At 46.8% G+C, this 7786-nt stretch overlaps 1 protein-coding gene across 2 annotated transcripts in view; it reads right to left on the minus strand.

Annotated features, from left to right (window-relative positions):
• Nucleotides 1–7225, minus strand: part of BRD3 (bromodomain containing 3) — a 51866-nt gene extending 44641 nt beyond the window's left edge. For both annotated transcript variants that reach the window (XM_034793605.1, XM_034793604.1), the window contains exon 1: nucleotides 7108–7225. The gene's annotated coding sequence lies outside the window, so the exon portion shown is untranslated. The remainder of the gene's footprint in view (nucleotides 1–7107) is intronic.
• Between the last annotated feature and the right edge of the window lie 561 nt (nucleotides 7226–7786).

Here is a 7786-nt window from a genome sequence, read left to right on the forward strand (position 1 = left end):
TACCAGTGCAAAAACTGCATGTAGACCAGGCTTTATACCGAAAGGAGAGCTTCCACACAGGCTTTTGCACTGGTTTAACTAACTATATAGGATTCAAGTGATACCAGTGCAACGTTCTCCTGTCGACAGTGTGTTAGTTATATCAGTGCATACTGTGTGTGTGGACAGTGCTATGTAGAGATGTCCTGAAGCCCGATTGCTCATTTGTTAAAACTGTTTTAGCAAAGTTGCGCTCTAGCCGCACCACTGGCAAGACCACATTAGCGGAAACAGGTGATTTCTTTTAAAAAGGGGGCTTTTCAGCCAAAAAAAAGGGCTGTACTGTGGACTTCTTACTCACACCGGTAAACAGGTAAACACTGACTTGCAATGTATTCATGGGAGTTAGTGCTCACAACACGAGTGGGGACATCACCGTTCGGCCTTTGATTAGGGCACACAGAACAGAACAGGGGTGCTCAAGAAACATACCGGGTGGAACATTCTCAAGGTGCCATGGCAACCAGAAATGGGCCCAAGCCATGCAGGTTGGACCGAAACTTCCTCAAAGTTCAGGAGGGTTTGGATCAGGTACCCTGGTTCTGACCCATCTCCCAACTCCTTGAAATTTCATACCAAATAGTACTTTCTAGGCCCATTGTATTGGTGAGCGGGAGGAGACAGTTGAGTTGCAACCAGAATGATGGGACTGGGAGGCGGGAAAGGACAAACAAATAAGTATTTGTACGGCGGCTACCCATGTGGCTGACACTCCATGAAGGGCTATGGTGCCTGCTTGTCCGACTTGAGCAAAACAAGGAGCTAAGAAGAGAACTAGTCCTGGCAAGGTGAGCAAGGGCACCCAAAAAGATACAAGTGTTTCTTTAGTTTGCGCCTTATCAATTATGAGACTCTACTAAAAAGTAATGATAAAGAGCAGCATTGGCCAGCTTTATCTAACAGCTTGTTACTGCAAACTTCCACACCAGTATCCAGGAGCATTTTCGTTTGTAAATCCTGGCCTTCTAAAATAGGGTCTAGTGGCAGGCAATGTATAAAACCACACAAGAGGTATTTCTAACTAATAGAGCCTGGCCAATGTGCCACCTCCATCAAGAAATAATGATTTACATAAAGAAAGCTGAAACCACAGTAAGATGCAACAGAAACTAACAGCATGAGAGGGGACATTTTGGAGAATCACAGACTCATAGAAGATTAGGGTTGGAAGAGACCTCAGGAGGTATCTAGTCCAATCCCCTGCTCAAAGCAGGACCAACCCCAACTAAATCATCCCAGCCAGGGCTTTGTCAAGCCAGACCTTAAAAACCTCTAAGAATGGAGATTCCACCACCTCCCGAAGTAAACCATTCCAGTGCTTCACCACCCTCCTAGAGAAATAGTTTTTCCTAATATCCAACCTAGACCTTCCGCATTGCAACTTAAGACCATTGCTTCTTGCCTTGTGATCTGCCACCACTGAGAACAGTCTAACTCCATCCTCTTTGGAACCCCCCTTCAGGTAGTTGAAGGCTGTTATCAAATCCCACCTCACTCTTCTCTTCTGCTGACTAAATAAGTCCAGTTCCCTCAGCCTCTCCTTGTAAGTCGTGTGCCTCAGCCCCCTGAACATTTTTGTTGCCCTCCGCTGGATTCTCTCCAATTTGCCCACATCCTTTCTGTAGTGGGGGGCCCAAAACTGGACACAGTACTCCAGATGTGGCCTCACCAGTGCTGAATAGAGGGGAATAATCACGTCCCTTGATCTGCTGGCAATGCTCCTACTAATGCAGCCCACTATGCCGTTAGCCTTCTTGGCAACAAGGGCACACTGTTGACTCATATCCAGCTTCTCGTCCACTGTAATCCCCAGGTCCTTTTCTACAGAACTGCTGCTTAGCCAGTTGGTCCCCAGCCTGCATGGGATTCTTCCAGAGTGCAGGACTCTGCACTTGTTCTTGTTAAACCTCATCAGATTTCTTTTAGCCCAATCCTCCAATTTGTTTAGGTCACTCTGGACCCTATCTCTACCCTCCAGCACAATGGTGGGCAACCTGCAGCCCATCAGGGTAATCCGCCAGATCATTTGTTTACATTTGCCTGGCCGCTCGCAGCTCCCAGTAGCTGCGGTTCACCATTCCCAGCCAGTGGGAGCTGCAGGACGTAGCGCAGGCCTGGCTGCCACATCCCGCAGCTCCCATTGGCGAGGAACGGCGAACCATGGCCACTGGGAGCTGCAGGCGGCCATGCAAATGTAAACAAATGGTCTAGCAGCCCTCCAGCAGATTATCCTGACGGGATGCATGAGGCCCATGGGCCACAGGTTGCCCACCAGTGCTCCAGCGTATCTACCTCTCCCCCCAGCTTAGTGTCATCCGCAAATTTCCTGAGGGTGCAAACCATCATCCCCTGAACACGGTGCCAGACAACGGGTAAGGCGCACCTTGCTAATTCCCAGAACTCCGCTGTTTACAAGAGTGCTCTGGGCTATTACTGCAGAAGAATGCAGTACTTTTAAAAACAAAACAAAACCTAGGGCTCCAGCTGATGACTGGGAGACCACTGTGGATTAATGAATTTTGCAAATAAGCAAAGAGGAGAATAAGTGGTATGAAAGAACAATCAAGGATGCTGCGCTGCAAAATGTTCTTTGTTCATTTATTTAAACACGTGTAAATTAGTCCGAATGTATAGTAATTGTACACCAAAGTAGATGGAGAGTGATATATTTTGTAAAAGTAACGGGGTAAGTTTACACTACAGTGGCACAGACACAGCACAGCAGCTGTGCCGCCGTACCACCATAGTGTAAACGCTTCCTATAGGGACGGAAGGGGGTTTTCTGTTGAGGTAGTTAATCCACCTCTCCAAGAGCTAGGTTGATGGAAGACTATTCCACTGACCTATCTGTGTCTACACAGGGCGTTAGGTCGACCTAACTACAGCACTCAGGGTGCAAAATTTTTCACAGCCCTGAGCAACATGGCTAGGTCGATCTAATTTTTAAGTGTAGACCAGGCCTAAGTCTTTGAAATGTGAGCCCTCTTTACATCGCTCGGCTGTTGCTGAGAAGAGGGGTTAGACTTACAGGCATGGGAACTAGGGGTACTGAAGCACCCCCAGGTTTTGCATGGGGCCAGCGGCTTGGGTCCCGGCCGCAGGCCCCACTCCCCAGCCACTGGCCCTGTGTCCGGGGTCCCACTCTCAGTCCCGCGCCCAGGGCTCTGCTCTTGGGGCACTGGCCCTGCTCCTTGGCCACTGGTCCCGTGCCCGGGGCCCCACACCTGCCCCCCCCCCTTCCAGCTGCTAGCCCCACAGCTGGGGCTCTGCTACTGGCCCCGCACAAAGGGGTCCTAGCTGCGAGCCCCGTGCCCACCCCCAGTCTTTGTCCCCTTGCCCCCGTCCGGGTCCCCCCTCCCGAAGACACAGCACTGCTCCCGACCCTAGCTGTGGGGGGGTGGGGTGCAAAGAGGGGTAAGGGGGCTGGCTTTCAGCACTATTAAAAGGGTTCCAGTGCCACTGGTTAGACTGTTGCGGCATTTGTGCTGCCAGTGAGAACTATCAGGCTTACAGATTCTCAAGTGAGAACGAGTGAGAGTCTAAGGTCTAGTCTATATTACAAAGGCTTTGCTGGTGTAGCTATCCTCCCTAATGGAGACACAGCTTAGATCTTTTGCCAGTATAAACTGAATATATTGACATAGCTATGCTGGTTAGGGTTATGATTTTTTGTACACTCCTAACTGACATAGTTATGCCAGCAAAACGTTGTTGTGTAGACCTGGCGACAGACTGCAATGGATGTCGGGCCAAGCCCTTATTGTACAGGTGCATTTTTAAAAGGTCTGAATAACACAAATGTTAAGCTATATCATTTCACATGGACATGTATTAAAGATGCACGTGCAAGTGCAATCCTAACCTCTCAACACATGCAAATCACATTCGCATCAATGGGTCTGTGCAGCCCAGGGGGCTCTACTCAGACAGACTAGATCACAGAATCTGGGGTCATGGTTTAAGTTTATAAGAAACTCTCTTATTGTCCCCTAGTTTTATGGGACGAGACTTATGTTGGAAACATAATTCTGGGATGCCGCTGCGTAATATGAAGTCTCTAGCCCAAGAGAAACAGATCTTTGCATAAATTTTGGTTTATGGCAGTCCACCCATTAAGTTTTAGCGGTGCAGGAACGCATAACTGTGGTTTCAAATGGGTTTCATTTTCAGACACTCTCTCACAAAACCAGCTTCACTTAAAAATAAAATGTGAAAGAACACTGTCGCCTACAATAGAAACTAAACTCTCAGCACATTAAAAGAAAAAGAATAAATGTAAAATGTCTGGGCTGATGTTTTAAAAAGTGACTGCAGGCAAAAATTTCAAAGTCACCTAAGTCCCATTTCAAAAGACTTAGGAGGCTACATCTTATTGGAAGTCAATGGGCTTTAGCCCCTAAGTGCCCAAGTCACTTTTGAGAATAAGATTTAGACTCCTAAATCATTTAAGCATCTTTGAAAATTTTAACCTGCACGTATAACAATCATTTCTAATAAGGGTCTTTGGTATGAACAGTTACAGCCTATGCATCAAATACTGTATATACAGCATAGCACATAGAATTGTGGTCAAGTTTTACACTGGATTCAGAGTACAACAGTTACACACATGCCCACCTCATTTATTAAGCATTGTCTGAAAGCACCAAATACGTGAATGCGTATTTTAAATTGACTGAGGCAAGGAAAAGAGAAATACGATCTTGGGGCTTATTCTAGTCACCCACAAGAGATTGTGAACTAAACCCTTTTATAAAAACAAGGCATCTAGGCTGGAAGCCATGCTATTCAGCAAAGCCTTGCAGGTGTATAATTTGAAACTCCCTAAAATTCTAAGCTAACAAAATATATTAGAGGTCATTTGGAGCAGTCCTGGTCTCCTAGTTCTATGGTCTTCACATTAGGAGAGCACTTAACACATGCAGCGTATTCCCCTTTTTTCAAAGTATTACTTTGATAAAAGCAATACAAAACTGTAATTATTTGTCAGTTATTGATCTCACCTTTTGTTCTTGAAGGAAACAATTTATTCTGCAGTTTTAACCCCCCCATTCCCCATGAACCTGAATATTATAGCACATATGGTAGGTGACCCAAGTCCTATCTAACACCTTGACATATTACAGGGTGAGCTAAGGACAGTGTTACAGCCTTTGATCTTAATTTCCAGTTTAATTTGGAGACATCCCCTTAGCATGACTCGCATAACTCTGTGTGTATTAAAAATACTAACTAGCCTGTCAAAAACAGCTCTTCCCCAGCAGGGGACACCAGGTGCGCTTTGCTAATTGTGCTTTCCCCTAACTACTATTTAATAATGCAGAGTGGCTTAAACTGGAATTTTAAGGCTTGTATTTAAAAGGAGAGAGAGAGCTTTCACAGCGTTAATGAGAGTGTTATTTCTCTTCTAAACTAAAAGGTTGGGTTTGTTTTTTTTGCTTTTATTCCTATAGCTATCAATGGAAAAACATATCCATGTGGCAGACCTGTTACAGGATGGTTAAAAGAAAACCTATGGAAAGGAGATCATTCTCTGCCCTACCAAGGGTTCTTTCTATGGGGATGTTACATTTCCTAAAGAACCTTGTTAAATTGACTCCGGATTTATATTCTGTAGGACTTCTCCTTTAGGCTAAAACACTCCCACTGTGATGTTTGTAACCCAAACATTGCAGCATAGTGTGAAAGCCTGAAAGTGAAAGTGACTAGACTGGAAACAGTGGGCTAGCTCCATTTTCCAAGTTGGGGCAAAGAGTAAACAAAAAGTATAAATGGCAAAGAGTGACATTAGAGTTTTAAATGTTTAACTCCTCTCTTTCCCCCATGTGAGGCACTGTTGGTAGCACAGTGACCGTTCTTTTATTTGGATTTCACACAAAATATTATTTGTAGCCCAGATTTCTTTTTTCACCGAGATTTACATCTTAAGATGTGTCACTTTAGGCAACTACCCCTTTCTTTTAATTTATTTGCAGGAGTTTGGTTCAGTCCCCCCCGCCCCCCATGTTTACATGCATTTTATACTATTATCGAGGCAACCTGCTTAAGACCCTCTCCTACCTTGCAGGGTAGTAAACCAGGGCGGGGAAATGGCTATGAGCAAATCAAGTGATCACTCAACATTAGAAGCTTTTCTCCCAGGGACACACTTCGCAGTTTGCTGCCCTTTCTTGGCCAGACACACAACCCGGGCACCCTCGAGCTCGGTGCACAAATACCAGGCAGCAGAGACCAACTCCGCGCCTTGAAAACACTTCCACGGCCCCAACTCCTTCTCTCCGGCTTCTTGCAACTCAGAGCTCAACCAAGGGGACCGGGGGAAGGGCGGGGCGGGGGGGAGGAATACTTTGTGCTCCTGTGAAATTGACTAGGGGCTTGTAACTGACTAGCCATTTGCTTGCAGGGGATTGGCGGAGCTGTAAACCCATCTGCGTGGCCTGAGCTACGAACGGGTCTTTGGCTCTTTTATTAATTATTATGGTGATTTTACATGAAGCCTGAAACCCTCCTTTTTCCTCGCCCCTAATTTTCCCCTTCAAAAGATGGCGGGCAGAAGGAGAGAGAGAGAGAGGAAAAAATCCCTTCCGTAAGGACGATGGACTGCGACCTCCCAGCGCCGCACAAACTCCAGTCTGTGCGTTTTGGGGGGATGGGGCGTGGGGGGATGGATCGGCAGAGAGGGGGATGCAATGCGAGAGGCAGGGTCTCAGTTGCAGACATCCCCCCCAGAGCTCCTTATGGGGCTGCTTTGGGCGCCGGGTTAGAGGAAGGAGGAGGGGGAAGAAGAATATAAAGAGAGAGAGAGAGCGAGAAATCAGCAGCCACACTGTATCCGATCTCCAGCTGGCTTTGTTACATTGTTGCAATGCACAAAGGCTGCAGAACCAAGGGGAGCGTTAAAGGGCTTGCAAAAAAAAAAAAAAAAAAGAGCGCATTAGCCTTTCCCAAGTGGGTTTTGCATTCACCCCCCTCCCCCTCCCCACTCCCCCTCCTCCAGAAACCATGGCCCGGTGCTAGCAATGCAAAACAAAGCATCGAACGAATAAAGGGTAAGATTAAATAGATTACTTTGCCCCGGCAGCTCCAGCAACGTTTGCCTTATAGTCCCTCCAGTTGCTCTTCTTTTTATCCTCAGCAAGGCAGCATAATAGATGCGCTAAAGCTATGGAGAGCTCATGCGCCTAGGCGCAAAGCCATGTGGGGAAGGCAGTTTTTGCACCAAGCATGGGAAAGGACAGCGGTAGTCCTGAGGACTGCAAGTCCCAGCATCCCCCGCGCTCCTCCATTCTGTCTCCCCGCACTCTCCCTCCGTTGGACCAGCGGGCAGAAGAGAGAAACAGTAGGGGGTTATTCCCAGGTCAGCGGGTGTATATGACATTTAAACATGCTCCTTCCTCAGGAGAGGCAAGATCTAGGTTGGTTTGTGGGGGACTTGCGGCCAAAATCTGTAAAGATTTGTTGGCTGGGGGTCTCCCCAAGAGCAGACAATGCTGGGTGAAAATCCAGGCTTCCCCTCTCCGCCTGGCTTTGCTCCTCTCAGTCTCTAAAGGTACAACCACAAGAGCCCTTAAAAGTGCAATTGGAAATGTGCAGATTCTTTCAGAGCCCTAAAATGCGTTTTTATCTCCTGGAAACACGCGTGCAGTTGTATACCAAGGTCATAGGAGCTGTATTTTTATACTTTTATTTTTAAATGGTTTGCATTGGCTAGAGCGCACTCACAGTTATTATGCAACAAGCAATACAA

The sequence above is a fragment of the Trachemys scripta genome, chromosome 17 (genome assembly GCF_013100865.1).
Source record: "Trachemys scripta elegans isolate TJP31775 chromosome 17, CAS_Tse_1.0, whole genome shotgun sequence".
Lineage (NCBI taxonomy): Eukaryota > Metazoa > Chordata > Testudines > Emydidae > Trachemys > Trachemys scripta.